Below are 24,797 nucleotides of genomic sequence, written 5' to 3'. Positions count from 1 at the left end.
CCGGAACAAGATCATGATTGTCTTAGGAAAATAGGATATACTGTAATATAATATAGTCATGTGTACATTATCTGACAACTCAATGTAGATTAATGGCTACTTTATGTGGGAAGAGCACATGACATTCGTCCGACATAAGTCTTAACCATGCACCGTGTAATTTCATACAGTAGGTCTTCTATTTTGAGTATCAGTAATCAAAACTTGATAAATGATAAAACAATGTTTCATGCAAGTTTACTTTCACACCATCACACATGTCCGCTTAGTTTTTGCATTTGTCCCAGCTGTGAGTAGCATATTGCATCATGTACCCCCCCCCCACACACACACACACTACTAAAAAGAGGTGTTAAAGGGGAACTATGCCGTTTTTTTTAGCTGAATTTACCTTAACTGAACATTCGGAGTCACTGGAATGGTTATATGACTTTTTTCGAGTCTCGCTTCCCCCCTAGCGCCTGTGAGCAGAAAAACCACACTTGTAACTTTTGGCCAGTGAGCCGCCGGCCTCAGCGCCAGGAAGTATCGCGTGATATCAGGTCTCGCCATGTAACGAATTGCTTCACGGCACTGCACACATACGGCCATTCAGGGACCGGCTAGCAAGGTAGCGATGGAGTTTTTCACACTATCGTCATATCGTGACATATTTAGCTGACTAAAAAGAAGCAGAAAGCTAGGAAAGCATTGTCAGAGGAACAGAGAAAGAGGAAACGGCAGACTGACTGAGCGAGGAGTCAGACGCAAGTAAACGTAGGAGCTTCCAAATATCTATTCCGAAGCTGTAGGGGGAGCTCTATAGAGAAACCTGCGAGCAAAAAGCGAGAAAACAGCGAAGAAATGGCCAAAACTGCATAGCGCCCCTTTAAGTTGGACTGTTTAGGCTGCCTTCATTGATTTCTGGCCATTAGGGGACAGTGGAACACCACTGCAAGCTGACACATCACCTTATTAGTTTCTATGACTATATAGAAATACATCTGAAGCTGCTAAATGCTTTTCTTTCTTCACCATCTAGTCTCTAACTGTGTCTGTCTGCTGTCTGAGTACAGAGTTTTTATCAGAGCTTGCTGCTGAAGACACTGAGACTGAACCAGACAGGAAGTGTGCTGTAAAACCGACTTTACTGAACCAGACAGGAAGTGTGCTATAAAACCGACACTATGAGCTAAAAGAGGCTAAAATCTTCATGGGTTTGTCAATACATGTGACCTCTATCATATTAAACACTAATGTAATTGTTTTTATGATCAATGCAGCTGAGCACTTTTCACTTTTTTTGCATACTTAAACTGGGTTGGTTGGTACATTAGTCTGTAGCGTGCAACTGAGACTCAAGTCTGATCTCATTTCCATAGTGTGTGCTGTATGTATGAACACATTGTGTTAAAGAGCCCATATTATAGTCCTTTTCAGCAACATATTTGTAATTTTGGGGTTTACTAGAATAGGTTTACATGCTTTGATGTTCAAAAAACATTATGTTTCTCATACTGCCCATTGCTGCAGCTCCTCTGCCTGAAACATTCTGTCGGAGCTCTTGGCCCGCCTTCCTTAAAAAGCCCAGTCTACTCTGATTGGTCAGCTGGCCCACTCTGTTGTGATTGGTCGATCAAATTCAAACAAGCCACTGGGCGGGCTGTGCTTGCCCAGGCAGCACCAATGGGCAGCACATATGAAAAACTGGGCTGGCTTTCTCAATCAGTGACATCACTAAATGAGGAATTTTAAACAGGAATGTGGGCGAGGCGTTTTAAGGCAGTTGAGAAAATGTGCTGTCTGTCGGAGTGAATGTGTTTTTTTTGTACTTTATACATCTATTACTTACACAAAAAACTAAACAACACACTTAAAGATGGGAAAAATTCAAAAAAAGCATAATAGGGGCTCTTTAAAGTGTTTACTGATACAGATAAGATATCTAATTAAGATACAGTAATACATTTATTATCGGGTGGATGTAGCTGGCCTGGTGATATATTTTTTCTTATGCGACTCATGATGTTTTTGGTGTGCATTTACATGCATTTACGCAGCAAGTGTGAGTATGAGGAGAAGCCACGACCAGTCTAAATCTGTAGCTACAGTAACAATACCGCTGCTGTATGCTTTGTGTAATGACAGTTTTCACTCTCTTTACATAGCGATTACGTTGATGGATTTTGTTATTAAAGCATTTTTTCGTAAAGCCCTAATAACATTTGTAATCAAACGAGCTCTGGCCTTATTCAAAAGGCTCCACATCAATAATTCATCACAGGATCCAATCTTTAAACAGCCCTTTGAGCTGGTGTTGGTAATTATAACCTTCACCCCTCCCTTCCTCCCTCCTCTTTCTCTCTCTCCCTCCCTCCTTCTTTCAGCATTTGTCATGACCAGTTCTTTCCTTCTCTGCTCGTTATGAATACATTTACAGAGGTCGGGGGCCGCAGTGTTTGCAGCACTCGGATGCTTCTGATGGGTCTCCTCGCCACCTCCGCCAATCTCTACTCTTCCAACAGTTTGATTACTTGAAGAGAAAGCCCACCACCCCCGCGTCTGTGTTTCGTTCGGCGCATTCTCACTAGAGGTCCCCAAGTATACCCCATGTAATACTAGTCTCATGTGAAAAGGGTTTGGGACCATGCTCATCAGAGTTCATTTAAACCAAACCAAACACAGTAGGTGTATCATTTCATCACACCAACGTATACCTTATATTTCCGTATCTCTTAACTCAGAACTCTGTGGAATCATGTTCATACGGTATTCATGAAAAACTCCATTTAGAGAAATCCATGACACCATCATAGAAGAATTAAATCTTCCTTTTTGTAAGAGCAGTTTGATCTGTTCTTTCAGTTCAACTGTTTTTGATATGAATTAACTTGCAACAACTTTTCCAAAAACGACATTGCTTCATTGTTAGTGCAGATGTTCAGTGGAAACGTGAACCTTAACTAAGCTTGTAATAAATGATGAATGTCTTTGAAAACATCTGCGTAATAAAGCAGCTAATGTACTGAGAGCATGCTGTTACTGCAAAATCAGCCCCTTCAGGCCTCACGTTGCTTACTGAATCAGCCTGTCAGGCCTTATTTAACCATAATGACCAATGTGCAGCACATTTCCCATTACATATTATAGAGGAAATAGTATTTAGATATGTGCCTGACTTCATTATTTGTCCAGTAACAGCTGAGGATCAACAGCAGTCTCATTTATTTATGGCTTGCTTCTAGCATTTATGCCTTTATTTAATCGTTGAGATTTAATCGTAGAGAGTAACTGTAAATCTGAGAGAGGCGTGACCTTAACTGGTTATCATGGTTACATGTCATGTAGTCTCGTATTGCCAGACCTTCCTCCACAGCGCTGCGGAGGAGGGTCTGGCTAGTCCACACAGCATTGCGGGATGGGAGAAAAACGTGCTCTGCTTTATTGGCATTTCTTTAAACCAATCACAATCGTCATGGGTGGCGCTAAGCTCCGCATGGAGCCGCTGCAAAATAGCCTCTGGAAGGAACTTGTTTTGGTGGAACGTGTGTACGTTGATAAGTAGTTTTAGTCGTGCAACAGAAAACTCAGGTTGGACAAAATTAAAATTGCAACACAAAGAAAGCTAAACGAAAGAAAGGACATGGAAAAGACATGCATCCAGCGGAATTTCCTGCGGCACCGGAGCAATCCCAGAAGTGGAACGTCGTGGATATAGACTAGCCTTTACGCCACCACTGCCCATGCAGTGTGCGCACAGAATGCGTTGATCCATGAGGCCGTCTGCATGTGTGACACATAAGTTCCAGCAAACACAACCAGCAAGAGTTTGTGGGTCGGAAGCCAGTGAGGATTAATGTTATTGACTCCCACTGGTTGGTCAGGGCACCTGGCGAAGTTCATCATCACTAATGGGTCAAATGAAGTAACAGCTGAAACCAAATGTATCGGAGAAGAAACTTTGGCGCAGTTTGTTTTTGTTGGCGTTTGTGGAGCCTGGGCTATCTACAGAGACCGCGTTTTTTTTACAGTGTGTTCAGGGGACAGGCAGCTAGCGGATAGTGAGGAGATGTTTGCTGTTCGTGACAAAAAATGTGGTAGACTAAAAAATGCGTGACATCGCTTAGAGCACCTTTAAGTCAGCTCAGTAACTAAGATGTAACCTGTGGTGACCCCAGTATGACAATGTGAGAGAAACAATAACAATAACAAAAGCACAAACTACATCTCATGAGAGAAATATATATATATATAAAATTGTAGACATGAAACAGTAAAAGTTGAACTATTGAGTCTGACAGTACAGAGACATCCAGGGATGAATTCAGTAAAGAGGAAGTCTTGCAGGAGCTTTTAGACTAACCAGACTTTTTTATAACATCCCCTCTACAGCGACTTAGAGATCTGGCTTTAAACCACAGCAGGGTTGCGAGGAGCGCACAGGAACCAGAATTCTGCCTGACAGCACTGTGACGACCCAGTAATATACAGCAGCAGCTACTTGAAACACTCCAGCTGGGATGCATTTAGCTGCGTCAGGACTCTGCGTCAAGAGATTCTTGAAGAACATTTTGGACTATGATTTGGATCATCTGCAGGGTTGGTTGGTTATTCTGATATTATGTTTTATGAAGAAAAAAAAAAAGAAGACAATTAAAGGGTCCTAGGAAATTACAGGGACTGTCGGCCAGGCACCGTGAAGACCTGTCACATGACAGTTAAGTTTAGGGTTACATACTGTGCACTGACTCACTGAAGCAAACTCACTTCTTGCAGGATAAAGAAGCATAGAACTGCTGTGCACACACACACACACACACACACACACACACACACACACTCACACTGTGCACTGCATTGACACACATTTAATCCAGGCACTGTGTGTAGATTCCAGCAGATATACCTGCGGTGAACGGTTAACTAAAGTAGAAGATGTTTTTTTTCTTTTCTTTTCTATAGTGCCAAGCACTCAGTGGAGGATCAACAAGTTGCTGCATCCAGTCGGTGGATGTAAAGTGTGAATTAAGGTCTAAAATAGGCTGTGTGAAAAGAGGTGGTTTATGTTGCTGTGTGTGACACATACAGTAGGGTTTCTGAAACCCTCAACAGAAGGACAGAGTAAGCCAAATACAACAAAGTGTCAATAGAGGACATATATAGTACTGTTGTATTACTAGTGTGGTGCTTACAGTTATACATTTGTGAAAACACGCAAATTACAGTGCATTACGTTCACGAATGGTTCACGAGAACAGCCTGAAAAGAAGGTAAACGACAAAACGCCAATTTCAAACCATTACTCAAAATAGCTCTCTATGGTCTGTTTTTACCCTCTACTGATACCCACACTATAGTATAGTAATACAATACTACTGTATATGTCCTCTATTGATACTTTGTTGTATTTGGCTCACTCTGTCCTTCTGTTGAGGGTTTCAGAAACCCTACTGTATGTGTCACACACAGCAACATCAAACACCTCTTTTCACACAGCCTATTTTAGACCTTAATTCACACTTTACATCCACCGACTGGATGCAGCAACTTGTTTATCCTCCACCGAGTGCTTGGCACTATAGAAAAGAAAAGAAAAAAAGCATCTTCTGCTTCAGTAACTGCTCACTCACCGAAGTTAATATAGTATATCTGCTGGAATCTACACACAGAGCCTGGATTAAATGCAACCTGATATCACAGAATTCCGTAAATGAACACGGCCCCTTAACTCAAAATCTGTGAAAAAGATGGGCCCACGGAAGAATTCCGTGAAATGAACACGGCCCCTTAAGTTAATGAAAAGGTCGTGGGTGGGCGGGACAACAACAGGTTGGGTTTAGGAAAAGAACAACGGGATGGTTAGGGTTAGGAATCATGAGGGACACGATCCCCGGCCTCCTGGGTGAAAGTCCTGTTGTTTCACCCATCCACCACCCCAGCTAACCTCCCTACATGGATTTTCGGGCTTTCATACTGTCGCTCTTAATGCTACGTCATCTTCTCATTGACTTTACGTTGGCATTGTTTTCCGTGGTGGCCACACAGAATTTTTACACATTCCGTGCCACCACCACGTAATGCGCTGTTAACAGTTCGTGATCATTTCACGGAATTCTGTGAGACCAGGCTGATTAAATGTGTGTCAATGCGGTGCACAGTGTGAGTGCTTATGATTATGTGTGTGTGTGTGTGTGTGTGTGTGCAGCAGGGCTATGCTTCTTTATCCTGCAGGAAGTGAGAGTTTGCTTCAGTGAGTCAGTGCACAGTATGTCTGTATCTCTAGATGTGTGTGCATTTATGTGATTGGATGAGTTTGGCATAGTTCATGTATTTTATGTATGTGTGTAGGTCAGGGTTGCAAACTCTCACGTCAGACAATCCAAACAAGTTTTAAATGACCATGTCAAATAGATATAAGTCAAAAATCAAAAATATAAGACTAGGCCATTTGGTATTTGGTAAAAATAAAAAAAAGAAATGGTATTTTCCCTTAGTCTGGATTGACGACATTCCACAATAATCGCCGGAACATCCGGCGCTGAGTGTGCTGTGATCTAACTCCGTTTTCTTCGGGAAACAACAACCTTGGAGCTAGCAAGCTACACGCTAAAAAAATGGCAAGATTTGAAAAAAAAATTTGGATCATGCAACAAGGTGTATGGTTCTTTCGGGGAAAGATTGTAAAAATTCACAAAGAATATGTTTACGGCGTCTCTAACTGGAATGTTTTGGGAGCCATTGGTGGGATTGCTGCGAACAAAGTACACATGGCGACACACGATAAGAGCAAAATACTTGTATCCAGCTAATTTAAATAGCTCACGTTACTTTATTGTGTGAACTTCCTTTAATATTGTATTTGACGTTTTCTTTTGCGGGGTGCATATGTTCCACCAAAACAAGTTCCTTCCCGAGACTATTTTGCAGAGTGCACCGTCACTGCGTCCGGAGCTTAGCGCCGCCCAAGACGATTGTGATTGGTTTAAAGAAATTTTTCTTCTCCTATCCTAGAATGTATCTGTGGTGTAGCCAGACCTTACTTTGTAGCGCTGTGGAGCTAGGTCTGGCAATGGGAGATTATGATTAATAAAACAAAGGTTATTCATTACAAGGAGCACAATCACAATCTCCACTTCACCTTATTCAACCTGCTTGGAGGATGCTGTGTGTTTGTGTCTGTGTGTCCTTCTGCCTTATTATATTCAAATACATGTTTGAATAATGCAGGCATTTGTTTTGAATATCCTTTATTTATAGCAGCAGCTTTCATAACCACTGATAAGCAGGAAAATGTCAAAGTACATTTGTGCATTATGTGTGTCCTTTTGTCCGTGCCATACTAATCACTGTAATGACTTTTGCAGCTCCTCATACACAGGGGGGGGGGGGAAAGTTTCATTAAGTGTGGGTGTGCAGACCTTTATGTGTGTCCTTCCTACAACAAAGATGATTTTCATTGCCCATGACAAGCATAATAAAATGTCAACTTGTCCATAAATCCTGCTTGTGTTGCCTGTGTGCGCGCTGAGATAGCAGCACAGCTCACATGGGCGGTAAACAAGGCGGAGAGGCTGAGGTTTGGAAGCTGTGCTATTCAATTGTGCTTTTTCTGCAATAATGGTAATATTAATTGTGGTAAATGGAAAGCTAACATATGCAGGGGCATCGGAAACTGAAAAGTAAAGGTCAGGGGCAATGTTTTCTTTAATAATGTTTAGTGACATAATCAAGTGACTTGGCATGTCTTGAAACAACCATATCCCTAACCACTTTTTTCACTTTTCCCCTCCCAAACATTATCTCGTCGTCTTTTTATCTCCATCTGTCAATCCCTTTCTACTCTTCTCCCACCCTCCTTTCCTCCACTCCTCTCTCTCTCTGTTCCTTTTCTTTCATTCCCTTCCTTTTCCTCTTCCCTTCTTCAATGGGTACGTCCCAAGATCCTTAAATTGCTTCCATGTTTCCTTCTCTCGCGTCTTAGTCCGTCCCACGCAGGAAGCATCGCGAGAAAATCATGCGAGGAGAGAGGAAACGTGGAAATGTGTTTTCAGAGGGATGAGACGTTCTTTTTCTCTGAAGCGTCACGTGAATTCGTCAGCTGTACGGGCGGAGTTAGTAATGGCTTTCAGCTGCACGGCTTCCGGGAAGGCTGCTCTCGTGTATCCTCGCTCATAGCTCCTCAGAGATCCCTCCTCCGTCCTCGCTCCTCGGGGCAGGGTTAAAAGCTTTGTGACGGCCTTCAAGAAGGCGGACCAAAATAACTTCCAGTTCAAGCGAGGAGCGAGGAAATATCAAATAAGTAGTCTCGCATTGCCAGGCCTTCTCCCATAGCGCTGCGGAGGAGGGTCTGGCTAGTTCAAAGAGCCGGGATGGGAGGAAAACGTGCTCTGGTTTATTGGCATTTCTTTAAACCAAATCACAATCGTCTTGGGCGGCGCTTAATGCCAGACGCAATAACAGTGCCTCTGCAAAATAGCCTCGGGAAGGAGTTAGTTTTGGTGGAACGTGTGTACGTTCAAAAGTTGTTTTAGTCGTGCGACAGAAAACTCAGATTGGACAGATGGTCTAGCTAGCTGTCTGGATTTACCCTGCAGAGATCTGAGGAGCAGTTAACCATAGTCCTCAGAAATCCACCGGAGGTTAGAACGCCAACACAAAGAAAACGGAAGGTGACAGACATCCGGCCGAAAATGAGGGACATCCTGCGGATTTTTAGGCGGCACCGGAGCAATCCCGGAAATTAAACTTTGTCAATATAGACTATCAAATAAAAGACTTGGGATTCACCCAATTTGCCAAAATCCCCTTTCTCTCAACCAACCAACCAACCAACCAACCAACCAATCAATCAATCAACTTATTATTTGTCCCAGAGGGCAATTTGTGTCGCAGCAGGCATAAAGCATAAAAACATAATATATAAAACGCACATAAATATACAACAGATCACAGTATAGCTTACAGTAGGTTAAATTATCAACAAAGACGTATCATTCCCTATCTTCAACAACAACAAACTACAAGTACAGCACAGTGTGACCTGTTATTGTCATCTCATCATCATCACTAACAACAAGCCAAAATACTGTTTCTTTCCCTTTTATTCCTTCCTTTCCTCATTTCCATCCATTTACTCCTCCCTTCTCTCTTTGTTTATTGTTTACACCCTTCTCTATATTCTCATCTCTTGGGTTCAGGTCGCTGTGTGGGGCTGTGGGGGGGGGGGGGGAATCTGTGTTTCGTGTCGAACGTTAGCGTGCTGGTTGCTGCTTCAGAACACACACGAGATGAAGCGAGAATACCAAAAGGTACCCAGTGGAACGTTTTAACATTACTACTTCATGAAATATTAAAAGCATCATATGGAGCCATTTCTAAAAAGGTACAGCTCAGACACGGAGGCAACAGAGAGGAAGAAATGGCATTGGCATTCTTTTTTTATAGCCCTGCTCAAATCAACCACTGCTCTCATGAAATATTAAAAAAGAAAATAACAAACACAAATAGAAAAAAAAAAAGTCTTCAGCCAAGCTATCAAGTAAAGTTGTCATGCTCACTATGCTAGTTTAGTGTGTTAGCATGATAACATTTTCTAATTAGCGCTGTTATCATCTCTGCATCTTTTGTCATTTTTTTTTTTTTTTTTCACTCCTCCTTCCTTCCTCTCCCTTCATTTCACAGCTGCCAGCAGCAGCTCTGGGTTTTTTTCGTGTTGAATGCTCGCATGTCGCGGCAAGTGGCATCATGGGAGATGAGCATTAGTCACACGTGCACACACGCCAGATGCGAGTTGAGTCCCCGCAATGTGAGAGCTGGAACTGATATAGTCCTCACAATTAGGTTAAAACCCGCACACACGCGCATGCACACACACACACACACACACACACACACACACACACACACACACACACACACACACACACACACACACCCCCCTCAACATATGTAAACATTTCTACCCTGAAACATCACATCACATGGAGACCAGACAAGACACACACTTGTGTACATGTAGCCCAACTCTCTCTCACACACACACACACACACACACACACACACACACACACACACACACACACACACTTCAATGCTTCAGCAGTCCTCATCTCTGAAATATTCATGTTGCTTTTACAGGTAAAGGAGGAGAGGAGGAGATCAGATGAGACAGGAGACAAAGAACAAAGGGGGAAAAATAAAGAGCCGGCAGGAGAAGTAAGAGCAGAGAAAGAGAGAGAATGAGGAAACAAAAGAGGCCAAGGAAAGCTGGAGCGATGTAAACAGACGAGGCATGGAATTAAGCGAGGGTAAAAGAGAAGTTAGCACATTGCAAAATGAAATCAGAATTGTAATTGTTATCTACTGACTTCTTTATTACAACATGAGTTTGTTTAGTTGCACTGTCAACAGATACGAGTGTATTTCTGACAAAGTGACAGCTCAGCAAGTGTTTGCTGTAATCATGGTTTTCTTTTTCATTTTGAGGTGTCCATTGTAGACTCTGTAAAATATGAACGTAGTCTCTGCGACGTCACCAATACGTTTCCGAAGAGCCAAAATGATCCTCAAAGTGGGTGGCTCCCGGCGGCTCCGGCCGTCGCCATCTTGGCAGGGCCTGATGCTGCTTAAACAAAAAATGGGCAAAGAAGTGGAGCGTGTGGATGGAGATCTCGATCTTTAAATATTATTTTCTGTTTTAATGCCTAATATACTGAACTCCTTAACCTCCTACAGGCTCGATGCCAGTGTGAGATCCTCCATCATCGTTTCCAACACATTCTCCCTTCCAGCGCGTCAAAAAAATGACCATTTGACGTTTTTTACTGACGCCAAAAATCTGATTTAGGGTCTCAGTCAGACGCAGTGGGGCTTTCAACGAATTTGTGCTTTTTGCTCGGGACTCTTGGTGTCCCTTTTCAACGCTGTGGGTCGGGACGTTTGTTTAACTGATACGCGGCACTAGAACGGGACAGTTGGGTTGAGGAAAAAATCGTGGGTGGGGTTACAAAATGTACGTTTCACTGACATGCGGGACGTGTGTAAAAGGGCCGCACGCACCTCACGTAAAAAAATATAAATAGAAGACTGTCCTATTTATACGCTTGTAGAGCGGATCTCCGCGGTGCCGACACATCATTCCCATCTCGTAAAATACAGACGCTTGGTCAGGTGCCTTTGGCGTTGTTATTGACAATAAAAGTCTCCTTTAGCGTCATATCTAAACGCGATTTAACTAAACGCGCTTGGTCGGGACTATTGGCGTCACTTTTGACGCAGTTAGGTTAAGGAAAAGGTCGTGGGTGGGCGTATAAAAGGTATGTTTCTGTGACACGCAGGACAAGAATGGGACGGTTGGGTTTAGTAAAAGAAGAACGGACGGTTGGGTTTAGTAAAAGAAGAAACCGACGGTTGTGTTTAGGAAAACGTGACACGCGGGACACGATCCCCGGTCTCCTGGGTGAAAGTCCTGATGTTGTTTGACCCATCCACCACCCCAACCAACCTCCCTATGCAGATTTTCGGGCTTTCATACTACTTGCTACCGTAGTCGCTGTTAATGCTACGTCATCTTCAAACGGAGTGTAGCTGCTGCTCTCCCCGGTGTGTTCTACACGCACGCTGAAGGGCGCTTTTTTCGTCGTTTCTGATGCTGACAAACACTGCCCAAACGTCCGTATTTTACGAGTTCGGAGTGAGAACGGGTTGGCGATGCATAGGCACCATTTACGCGCTGCACTCGTATCAGGTGTCGCCAGCTTCATTGATTTTAGTGGAAGCGTAGTGTTGGAACATCTGCTCCGCATGCGACTTTCCAGGCTGGCGCAATATTAAGGAGAAGAGAGGGTTGGCGGAGCAGTGACAGAGGAGCACGGCTCAGATGCTCAATTGCCAATTTGTTGTGTTGTTCTGCCGAGCACGTTTACGGCACCGGATTATCTCACGGAGACAGGGCATGAAGATAAGTGACAAGTGTTGTTACGGAACACGAGCAGGGGGAGGAGGGCAGGACTAGCACTACACTTAGCCGCCTCTAAAGATCAAAATGTCGCATTTTGTAGCTGTGAAGTTTACATCACCGCCATTGTAAACAACCCAAAGAGGACAGAGGGAGGACTCAGATGAGAGAGCGAGAAGAGAAGAAAGATGATGAAGACGAGCAGCAGCGACATGTGCGTCAGAGATCCCAATAAACCAAAAGACAGCTCAGTCAGAGGCTTTAAATCCATTGAAGCGCTGCTCTCGACAGAAGATATTCTGCCGCGCTCGTCCTGTCCTGCTTGATGTTTGTGTGTCTGTGTGTGTGTGTGTGTGTGTGTGTGTGTGTGTGTGTGTGTGAGTGTGAAGCAGTGAGACTTTGTGCCGTGACTGAGCACAGAGTCTTTGTTGAGCTGAGGGGCTGTGAAGATTACCTGACCTGTTCTTCTGTCAGCTGAGTCACTTCTTTACTGCAAAGACAAGCACAGGCAGCCAGCAGGGATTCACACACACACACACACACAAACACACAAATGTGCTAAAGCAAAGTATTGCAGCATAACATGAGTAAAAACAGACACAGAAAAGAAAAGGGAATGTTCTATCTCGTGTTAAATCTGGAAAACACAAAAAAGGTGTTTTATCTGCTGAAGGCTCTTTATTCACTTACTGTATGAAACTCAAAGCAGAACCTTGGATTTCAGACCGATGTATCGAGCTCCTCCACTGTGTCCCTGTGTTCACTCACTAAGTGAAGTACATGTACTGTAGTTTGTCAAAGTGACAGTGGTGCAGAAAGTGAAACGGGGGGCCGCTGATAAGCAGCTACTCGCGCACATAGGGCACAATATTCAGTGCACCATAAGAAATGCAGTACAGCTTAATAGAAGTCGTCACGAAGGGTTGTCTTTTTGAATATTACAGTTTTTTTTTCCAACTGCTTACACACAAAATCTTTTCATGTCACACGATTTGTGAAACCTCTCACTCACAGTGCAGAACTACACACCAAATCTCCAAAACCATAAGCTATTTCTCAGCCTTTCACTCAGTTTTCAATTGCATGAAACACTTCTTTCCAAACACTACACACACACTACACTACTGCGCCAGGTGCAAGATAGGGCCCTAAAAGTCATTTGGTGTAAGGTCGGCATTAGAGAACTCTAGAATCTAATTCATGAACCTTTTCAGACACAATAGGAAGAGCACAGGTGGGATTAATAACATTAACGATGGCTCTGTTCCAGCACATATGGCAATGCACTGCAGCAATTAGTAATATTAGTTTCACCTGTGATTGATGGGGTCTGCTATGCATCTTATGAATTGAAATTAAATTGAATGTTAGGCCTTGTTCAGACTGCCAGCACAAATCCTTTTTTTTTTTGTTGCAAATTGGATCCAAACCACATTTAGAATTGGTTTTTGAAATGCGATTCCAATTTCTAAAAAAGGGGTCTTAGTGCGGACACTCTGGCCGCTCAAATTGGATTTCGAAAGGGTCTTTCGCGTGTCTCGCAACGCGACACACGGCGACTATGTCATTTCAAGAGAATCCATGCTGCTACTAGCAGAGCGCTATGGAGGGATTTATTGTTATTGTACAATTATAATATCCTCTGTCGCTGAATACGTCTGGTGCAATGGTGGAGTTCTGCGCTACTTTAGAAACTAAAGTCTCTCCAGTCCAGTTTAGGGCCTTTTCACACCTGAAAGTCTGATCCAAGGTTCATGTTTTTGTTATATTGTATACATTTGATCCAGTTAGTTTTAGTTTCACACTGCAGTTATGCAAGCGCACTTAAGAACTATACCCGACAAAACTACGGCCTGTCGTCATCACATACGTGAGCCGCGTCTTCTGATACTTGTAGACGGGCTTCCCCGTCCTCTCGAATCCACTCTCTGCTGTCAGGAGTTTTGTGAGTTTTTCCAACTGACTGCTGCTCTCCCCGTGGTACCACGGCTCTTTTTGTTTTGTTGCGTTGTTGAGAAGCAAGACACGGGAACTTTACTTGGGTTTTAAGCAGCTGCAGCATTTATTCAGAGACAAACTGAAACCTACACTGTATATTTACTACCACTTAACAAGTAAAATGCAGATTTATTCTCTGCTCTGGTAGCCGATGACAGCTGTCTGCTCTGAGGGCATTCACCGTCACTCTCTCTCTCATGTACACACTAAACACTGAGCTATTTTAGAGGAGCTTTCCCGGTCTTATAACAGAATGATAGCCTGCCAGAACGTCCTGTATTTGGTCTGAAGTGCTTCCACAATTGAAACGTACCGGCCCTTTCAAATTCAATTTGGTCAGACGAAAACATTAAAAGTCAATTAGAAAACCCTCATAAAAATGCTGACATTTAGTTGGTGCTGCGCTTGCAGTTGGTGCTGACGTTGTTGCTGCTGGTAGTAATACCATAATAACGCAATCAGGATTTGCTCATTCATTTGTTCATTCATTTTCATTCATACGGAAAAGACTACCCGCCAAAAAACGCCAAAATGACAACATGCCAACGTCAGACGCACGCCCATCTACTCACCAATCAAAGGGAGATGCAACACACGTACGTGGTGACGACACGCCGTAGGCATGTCGTGGAAAGTTCTTAAGTGCGTTAGCAAAATCACTATGTGAAACCAAAAATAACGGGATCAAATGTATACAATGTAATTAAACACAAACGTTGGTTCGGACCTTGGTCCGGACTAGATGTGAAAACGCCCTAACACGCCTGTAATTTTAATTTGGATCAAACTGAAAAGTCCGAAAGCCCGGACCAAACGAGGTAGGTGTGAAAGCCCACTTAGACTGGATTTGCAAGCTTATTACTATACTTTCACATAACGTTTGAAGCTTTGTTTCAAACAAACATGTATTAATGTTGTGACTTGTGATTAGTGTGGCGTGTGCTCTTTCCTAAGGAACCACAAAACACTTCAACAGTGCCTCAGTTATGTGCTGCACAGCTGATTGTGATGTGTTGTCACCCGACTAAATTCCGCCAAATAGCCGACTAAATGTTCCAGATTTTTGATCTGGGCTACGCATTTTATGTGTGTGAGCTCAGAGTTTAGCTGCTGCTCTCCAGTCCCGAGTTAAACTGTTTGCAGAGTTGTATTAAAACCAAACACAGCAGCAGCTGATTTCACTAATTATCTTCAAACGTAGAGGGACGCTTCTAATTAGTGAACTCAGCTGCCGAAATGCTGGAACAAAAACCTGCCGACAGATCCATGGCTGAGGACCGGACACGCCAGGGAACAAGGATCTGCTTTGGCAGGTCTTTGTTGCTTCACATTCAGAATGCATTTTTTCGTCAAAGTTTCAAACTCAGAAACTTGTTTTTTTACATGGTTGAGTTTGCAGTCTCATTTCTGACCTCTGACTCTGAATTCACAGAAGTCATAAAGGCACAAATACATTTCTACTTCCATAAAATAAACATAATTAAGCTTTTCTTCACACACACACACACACACACACACACACACACACACACACACACACACACACACACACGTTTCTTTCACTATCTTTGTGGGGACCCATCATTTTCATAATGCATTCCCTAGCCCCTTACCCTAACCTTAACCATCACAACTAAATACCTAACCTTAACCCTTACCCTCACCCTAACCATAACCTAATTCTAACCCTAATCCTAAAACCAAGTCTTAACCCTCAAACAGACCTTTAACCTTGTGGGGTCCAGCATTTTGGGCCCCACAAGGCTGTGCAGACCCCACAAGTATACTGTATTCCCCGGTTTTTGGACCCCACGAATATAGTAAAACAAGCACACGCACACACGCACACACACACACACACACACACACACACACACACACACACACACACACACACTTCCTTCCAGCCTCTTTTTTCTACATCTGCACACTAAAACAAAACATCCCAGTTCATAGTTACTGGTGGCAGCCGGTAAGCCTCCGCTGTGAGGAGGGTTTCGTCAGCGAGGAAGCGCTTTTTCAATGCAGAAACAAACACAAAAAAATTCTAATGAAAAAAGCCCATCTTGGAAGCGGCGCTCTTATCCGCCGCCTCAGAATGCTAAATCTCATTTCCACGTTGTGTTCTAACTTGTCTGTACTGTTTCCTGTTGTTCCGCCTCTTCAGAAGTCAAGCAGAGAGAAGTTTATGAAGAGGCCAAGAGAAGGGGGAAGCAGCAAAAAGAGACGCGAGAAGTTTAAACTGCTCTGTGAAATACACAGGATAGATTTTCAGTATATATATATATATATATATATCTTCATTGACTTTGGGATGTTTTGCTACTTTGCTGGTACTTTGGTACTTTGCGACACTTTGCTGATGTCTTGGTATTTGGATGTGGTCAGCCAACCCGTTCTCATTCCCAACTCATCAACTCACACGGTCCGCGTCTCTCAGCATCAGATACCGACACAAAAATCACCCTTTAGAGTCTGTATGGAACGCACCGGGCAGAGCAGCAGCTCGACCGAGGCGCTGTAAGATGATGTAGTATTAAGAGAGACAACTGTAGCGAGTAGTATGAAAGACTGAAAATCCACCTAAGGACGCAGGTTGGGGTGGTGGATGGGTCAAACGGGAGCGTGCCTATGTTCCCACATTTCTAAGAATTAATTTTTTCACTGAAAATTAGGCCCTATGTTCCCACAGCCCTATGTTCCCATATTAACCCTAACCGTAACCCCCTAACCCTAACATTGATAAAACACATTCATTTTAAAATCATAAAAATGTGGGAACATAGGGCTGTGGGAACATAGGGCCTAATTTTCAATGAAAAATAATTCTTAGAAATGTGGGAACATAGGGCTAACCCAAGTCAAACAACACAGGACCTTCCCCTTCAAGAATTTCTAATAAGCCAGTTGCCTTTTCTTATCACAGAGAACAGTGGAAATAACAGTTTTACAGTTTATCTCAAAGTTCTTGTTGATGCCTCATTCTGTGTTGTGTGTGGTGGTTCAACTGTATTTGTTCACTTTAAATAGCCCCCAAAATATCCATAGACGAAAAGGACAAAGCGTCCATTTGTGAGAGTGAAAGTCAGGCTGAATCTGTTATCTGTACATCCCCAGGGCACGCTGGTCTGTAGGCTGACTGGCACCTTTTCTTCTTATCTTGTTGAAACTGAATCTCAGGGTCCGTATGTGGGCACAGAGCAGCAACTTACACACTCAGCGGTGCATTTTGTGACAGGATGACTGATGAGGATCGACTAAATGAAAGGCTAAAATGGTTGATTAGTTGACAAATCAACTAAAAATGTAATGACATGCATTGTATTCTGGAAAATGTGATTCTACATGTTATGTAAAATTATATTTCAGTTACATGAAAGCAAAGTTGAAAGTAGAGCTGCCCCCTCTTAGTGGATTAGTTGACTAATCGCTAGTCTTGGTCTTAGTCACCTAAGATTTATTTAGTCAATTAGTTGTGTTTTATGCTTTTTCATGCTGAGGGACTTTTTTCCAAGTATATTAAAGTGCTGTTTTTGCGTGATTATTTGTTGAGAAAGTTTGACAGATATGTCGATTGAATCAACTAATCAATCTGGGAAATAAATTATTTAATTTAATTTATAATTAAAAAATTAAATTATTAAGTTTGACGAAGTCTAAGGTTTGTTAGATGTGTATTAACAGTCAATTGAGAGACATGTTTTTCTGACAAATGGTTAGGGGATAACATCAGGGGGGCAGTTATTGCACATCAAAGGGTATTTTGAAGTACATTTACATGACATGGCTTCAGGAAATATATATTGCATTGCCAAACAAAATCAACATTGTCACGAGGTTAGCATTGGTTCCTTTGTTTCACTTGAGGATATTTAATAAAGTAAAAGATTCAGAATGTTGAGAGAGGATTGCCTTGAGATGCCTCCCCTCCAAGCAGCATGACATAAATACTTGATTCATCACACCCCTGGCTATGTGATTTTTAAGAGAACAAGGAGAATTTCTACTACTTTAAAAGAAACATTATTCAGATCTCCAGCTGCAATGGGATATTTAAAGCTCATCCCTCCCTGCCAGCAATAATAAACACTAGATGCTTAATAAGGAGAAAATAGTCAACTGTTTGAAATGAGTTGTAGTCATCAAGGTGAAATACTTTTTTTCATTAATATGCGCCCAGTCTGTTTCATACTTTATTCCTCAGGGTGAGGATAGAAGTCACAAGTTCACAAATCCCAACAAATGAGCCCTGCATTTCAAAGAATCAAGTCTCACTCTCACCGTCAGTGAGGCTGATATTCCTAGCGAGGCAGTGCGTGATCTTCAGCACTCCACCTCTGTGGAGCTGCGGCGCAGTGTGGAGCTTCATGCAAAAAAAAAAAAAACAGCCATTTTAAAAGGCTTCCCCTCTGAACTCCCAAATCAAAGACATTCAAATGGGAGAGATAAAGTGGAAGCGAACCTCCAGGACGTCACTTTATCACAGCGTGAGCCCAAACCCCCGTTCCAACAAAGCAGATCCGACACATAAAGGGGAAAGTCGCTCGTTTAATGATCAGACGGATCAGAGTTGATTGATTGGGCAGATTATGTGCTAATGAGGGCTGCTCATGATAATGGAGGAGGATTTTGTCAAAGGCTTCTAATGAGGTTTCCCCCTAAGGACTGGGAGTTTCCCTTCATCTGACTCAGGGTTGGAAGTTTAGGGTGCCTTTTTAGTTATTTGGGCCCCTCTGAATGTTAATGTCCGTTAAACTGACACTTCTCCCAAAATAAGTACCAAAATATCACCTTCAGGCTTGAAAGGTGACTGTAAAAGATCTCTGGTTGGCTTCTCGGTTATATGGAAGCCATTGTAACTTTTTTTTAAATCCAAACATCCACAGAAATTTCTCAACTACTCCCAGAGAATAATCCACCTCTCCATGGTCCATCGGTATAATATAGAGGTGTGACGATATCTCGTCCCACGAGAGATGTGCGAGCTTGTGTTTGATGGTGATGGCGCAGTGGATATGACACATGCCTTTGGTGTGGGAGATCTGGGTTCAATTCCTACCCTGGATGCCAGTTGAATTTAGCCCCGCCCACAACATTTGAGTTCGGGAAGTTCGGTATGGACTTGATCCGTTGTGGAGCAACTATGCTCGAACCAGAGCTGTTCAGACCAATCAATTGTCAGGGCGGGCTTTATACAATGATGGATAGATGATCAACAGTAATGTAATCAACCACGTCACCAAAGAGCGCTTGGGTTGAATTTGTATACAACAAAGATGGCTGCCGCTGGAGAATTGAGATGTGTAGATTCCACCATCGCGTCTGTTATAGAAGATATCGACAGCGCATTCATTTTAAAAGAGGAACAGACAACAAGTCAGGCATTTGTCGATCGGAAAGATGTTTTTGCTCAACATACGTCACATACTGCGTTGCTCTGATTGGTTGTAGGTCTATCCAATTGAGTGCAGAGGCATTTTCTTTCCTGGTTCGGTTGAAACACGCCCCATAATCACAGCCCAATGGAGCAGCATCAGACTCATATTCTGACTAGTGAGTATGACGACGTCAGGCTCTTCAATTCCCACTGCGATACATCAACCAATGTGTCCCTGAGCAAGACCCATAGTTGTGGCAGTTGAGGCGCGCAACCTTTGACATATATAGCAGTTGTCAGTCGCTTTGGATAAAAGTGTCAGCTAAATGACATGTAATGTAATACTTTCAAAATGTGAATGGTACCCAACCCTGCCCGCCACTTATAAATTGTTTGTGTGGAATCGCTCACTTGATTTGTTTCATTTGCTCTTTGTACTTTTTACTACACTACAATAATCTGACAGCGTTAGTTACTAGTTACTTTACAAGTTAAGAGTTTTGCACACAAACACATGCATTTTAATAAAATATGTTTTCTTGTAACTTAAGCTACCCAACAATATACAGGCCTACAAGTACAGCTGAAATGATTAGCCGAGCCTTAGTTGATTTACTTTTTCCAGTTTCTAAAACGTGAGGATTTTTCTGCATTGAGTACTTTTACTTTTGATATTTTAAGGACATTTTTTTCCTGATGATACTTACATACTTTCACTTGAGCAACATTTTCAATGCAGGACTTTTACTTGTAACAGAGTATTTGTACAGTTTGTTATTAGTGCAATACTTCTACCACTGCTAATAAATGAGTGCCAGGAAACTCTTCACCTTGAGCAAGCAAAGTATGAGCTCAGTCCCACCCTTTATTTCTTCCACTGAGCAAACACTTCCTGTAGAGCAACATCTGTTCACCTTCAGCCAGAAGCTGAACACTGTAACAGGGGAACATAATTGTCGATTTGTACTCTAAAAAGGCCACCTGACATTCAGTATGTTTTGAACACTGCAGTGGTTTACAAGTCCCACATGAGCAACTTTAAGGTATCCTTGAGTAAGACACTTTCAGAGAGTTTTCTGCTGGTGTACATGTAAAAACATTGGACACGTGTCAAACTCAAGGCCCGCAGGCTAAATCCGGCCCCTCGCAAATTTTGATCTGGCTCCCATATCAATTTAGGGAACTGCTTTCAAACTGGAATTACGCTACACTGGGTAAACCCAGCCCGATCTGCCGGCGATTTGATTTCTCCCTGCAGCTCAGGCTGGAAACCTTAACATTTTTCATTTTCATTTTTCATCAAATTTGCGGGAACCAATCACAAACTGGCTTACCCACCTGGCGCGCTTTTGGCGGGTTTAACACGATGACGATAGAGAAGCGACCAAGCAGCTTTTTGTTTACATTCAACATGGCGGCCACCGAAGCGCAGCAACCCGTTGATGCCGTTGTCGCTGCTACGTCACCCGGATCATTGGTCTGATTGGTTGAAGGACTATCCAATTGCATACAGTCATTTGAACTATGCCCGTTGATCACGCCTCTTGTGCAGTTGAACATACAGAGCAGACTCCACAGACTAATGTTCAATCTTAAAAGATTGAGCTTGGTCTGGTGATAGCCAGACTAGAATTACGCGACACAAGCAGAATCTGATGCCCCGCTTTTCCAAAGTCCCTGCAACGCTACCAGAATGCATTGCACGGCTGCTCCGATAGAAATGAATGGGAAGCGGGGAAATGACGCTGACAATGGACACACACCATAACCCCATGGTGACGATAAAGATGATGATCAGGCGATCACCAAAGTCAGTAGGATTCATCAAACAAAAAAACAAACAAAAATTGAGCCAATCCATCTCGTATTTGTAAAAATATTTCACTGTATAATTGAAACGTTTGATATCGGGGAAAAAAGTCATGGGATCATTACGGTCAGTTGGCCCAAGTGTGACTGTGATCTACCCAGCTGGAGCTGAATAAAAGCCAATCAATTTATTTTCAAATCGTTGACTTAAAGTTTGCTGTCAACAATATTGACATATCTTCCTCTTCTTCCTGCTTCTGCATTACCCCCCACCACACACCATTTAACAGGGAAAAAGTCCTAAAAAAAAACTTCCATATCGTGTTATCAGGTGAATGTGATTGTAACAGCTAGACGAAAAACAAAGAAGCAAGGAAAAAATAGCAAACACAATCAAATTAAAAAGCCGCCTCCCGTTTTAATCTCGGCCTGGTTTCACATCCTGCTGACATGACTAATGGCTCCATTTAACACCTAAATACAAGTTGTGTGGGAAGAAAAATGTGACAAGGGGAAATAAATGAATCATAATACTAAACACTTGAGATAAACAGCGAGTGAATTAACGAAGCCTACTGTGACACGCACTGTACTAGTAAGGTGTCAAATTAAGACACTGACAAATGAAAATATCAACATGAATTTGTCCCTGGAAGATGTAGCTCAGCAGTTGCTTTCTTTATGTCCCTTAACAGTTGTACTTTTTGTAACATTTAGACTTGAAATGTGTCTAAACGAATTAAACCTTGGGTCATTGGGAGCGTGCCTATGTTCTCACAGCCCTATGTTCCCATTTTTTTTTACTGAAAATTAGGCCCTATGTTCCCACATTTCTAAGATTGTTTTCAAAATTAGGCCCTATGTTCCCACAGTTCCCACATTTCTAAGATTTTTTTTCCAAAATTAGGCCCTATGTTCCCACATTTCCTTTTATATGAATTTGTATCAGATTTTAACCCCCTTTCTCCCAATTTAGTAGCCAATTACACCCAACCTATTATCCATTAGCAATGGACTACAGATGGAATGTAACCCTAACCCTAACCCTAACATAGAGCCTAATTTTTTTCTGTGGGAACATAGGGCTGTGGGACCATTGGGCTGTGGGAACATAGGACTGACCCCGGGTCATTCTGTACGGTCTTAATGTGGACCATCTTTTCTAGTTTGCTGTGTCAGATTTTGTAACATGTTAGTTTTTTTTTTTTAGTGACACCTTGGTTGCTTGTTATTTGTTACATTTTCCATCGTCAGTCCAGAACGTTCTTGTTACACCAGAATAACATCTGAAATGTGAAGTTGCACTTCAGCCTTGTGTGACTTAAGTGCCATTTTTATACTAAAAGTAAATAATATGGCCTAATTTTTTATTTAATTTGATTTGTATTGAATTTAATTTGATGATTGCTAATTTGATCCTACAGTGTGTTACTCTGTACCTGCTTTTTTATCATTACAAATAATAATAATAATGCAAAATAATCATTTTAAAATAGAAGGTATACTGTCTCTTGCATCACATAAATTATGAACGGGTAAGTAAGGGTGCTTTCACAGCTAGCGTCACTGTGTCCACGTTCGGACACCACTCGCTGCTATTGGCCATATCCGGACACTTTCGACCTGACGCACTTTCCAGTCTTTTCACGGTACTTTCCGTTTACGATCATCACCAAAAATGTTAGCAGAATTGATCTATACCCACCTAACAATCACGTATGAATTTTCATATAGGTACATGGACATTTACATGTCTAATTAGTCTATGAAAGTGACTTTGATGAGGGAAAGTAGTAAAAACACTCGAGCGAGTCAGCGTCAGCGCATCGGCGCGTCACGCATAGAAATCTAAAAATAACATGGCTGCCTGCAGCAACAGCGCAAGTATGGAGTCCCCGCAAGTTCAACAACACGTTGAGAAAAAGGATCGCACACGGTCTTCTAAAGTATGGGAGTATTACACTCTTAATGCCAACAACAACGTGGTAGTCTGTAGACTTTGTAAAATGCCTCCCTGAGTCAAGATAACAGCAGCAAAAAGTTCTGCTCACCTTTTCGTCCCTTTCCCTCCCAAGTAGAGTTTAGATTCACTATCCACTATCCCCGGGCCGGGCCCTTGATCAAGCATTTGTGTTTTTTTAATCATTACTTTATTAGCCTAATTGGGTGGGGAGAAAGCTCTGCCTCTCCAGCTTCTCCCGTAGCTCTGGTTATATACAAAGACGACCAGCGATGTGTGCTCTGAACAGCTTATGGATCTGAAAGTTATTGTCCCTTAAATCATATATAAGTCTGTAAATAGTGGGTTTTTGGTTCACTTCCTGTATTTGGGTCGGATTGCGTTCTCCCCTAAAGTGAACTAAACTCACCTGGAAGAGAACCAAGACCCCATTTTTAAGCGGACCAGATTTTTGTTTGATCCACACCAGAGTTAGATGAGTTTTAAACGGACCAAAGGAGGCAGATGTGAAAGCAACCTAAGTGGTCTAGAAGAGGATTCTCGGTCTTGACTGTCTCTCGTTTGGACTTAGCATTGACTTGGACTTGAACCTTTTTGGACTCGGTCTTGACTTGGTCTCGACTAGTCCTGGTCTTGGACTTGTCTTGGACTTGACAAGGGATGACTAATAGAATACAGTCCTGACACACACACACACACACACAATGCCTTTGAACTACAGGGGAGTTGTGAAGGGTAAAAACTTGAAAGCGCTCGTCTAAGATGGACAGCTGGCTGGAAGGACAAAGTAACCTTTTGGTTCACGAGCCTCAAGACAATTTGGGCCAAACTAATCATATTAAGACTTCCCAGATGCGTCCAACAGGGAGCTGGAGCGTATGAAAAATACCCTGCTCTCATGTGCCCTGTGCAGAAAAGTGAACCAACAATATGTGAGATTTTTGAACAGTACTAAACTCAACAGGCTGTGTGATGATTGGAAACCGCGGTTTGCTTTGGGTTACACACACTCAAAAGAATACACAAATAAAATCAGCACATCAGCAGCTTCTCCATGCACTTCACTCTCTCATCTCAACAAAAACACAGCTGACATTTACACAAGAGATAGTAGTATTGATTGACAGAAAGAAGAAACCTAGACAGCGCCAAAGAGAGACTCACCAAATTATTTTAAATGGACTGTATTTATATAGCGCTTTTTCTAGGCTTAACAACAACTCAAAGCGCTTTTTTATAGTACAGGAACCATTCACCATTCACAGACCATTCATACGCTGTGGCAGAGGCTGCCATAAAAGGTGCCACCTGCTCATCAGATAAACATTCACACTCCGATGGCGCAGCATCGGGAGCAATTTGGGGTTCAGTGTCTTACCCAAGGACACGTAAACATGGAACTGCCAGGGCCAGGGATTGACTGATTGGTAGACGACCGCTCACAGCCGCCCCCAAATGTTACATTTTGTAAAAAGAAACCGAACATAGTTCAGACTGCTGCACTTTTAATGTCCCAACTGCAAAAGCAACAACTAAGAATAATGACTGCTCAAGAAAAGTTTCTAGTTTAAAACTTCCTTCAGCACTGTGTGTGTGTGTGTGTGTGTGTGTGTGTGTGTGTGTGTGTGTGCGTGTGCGTGTGTGAGAGAGAGATTGTCTACTTTGATTAATATTGTTCTGGGACACATTAGAAACCTGCGTTTGCTTGTATAGATCAT

The 24,797-nt window shown here is 42.5% G+C and overlaps 1 long non-coding RNA gene across 1 annotated transcript; it reads right to left on the bottom strand.

Annotated features, from left to right (window-relative positions):
• Positions 1-14,351: 14,351 nt before the first annotated feature.
• Positions 14,352-23,158, bottom strand: LOC118494035. Its single transcript, XR_004896119.1, has 3 exons — positions 23,102-23,158; positions 18,832-18,833; positions 14,352-14,362 (listed from the first exon to the last, which is right to left on the bottom strand). It is a non-coding gene; the product is annotated as an uncharacterized LOC118494035 (long non-coding RNA).
• Between the last annotated feature and the right edge of the window lie 1,639 nt (positions 23,159-24,797).

This window comes from Sander lucioperca, chromosome 20 (assembly GCF_008315115.2).
Source record: "Sander lucioperca isolate FBNREF2018 chromosome 20, SLUC_FBN_1.2, whole genome shotgun sequence".
In the NCBI taxonomy this organism is placed as follows: domain Eukaryota; kingdom Metazoa; phylum Chordata; class Actinopteri; order Perciformes; family Percidae; genus Sander; species Sander lucioperca.
This window is presented reverse-complemented; position numbering and strand designations above follow the sequence as displayed.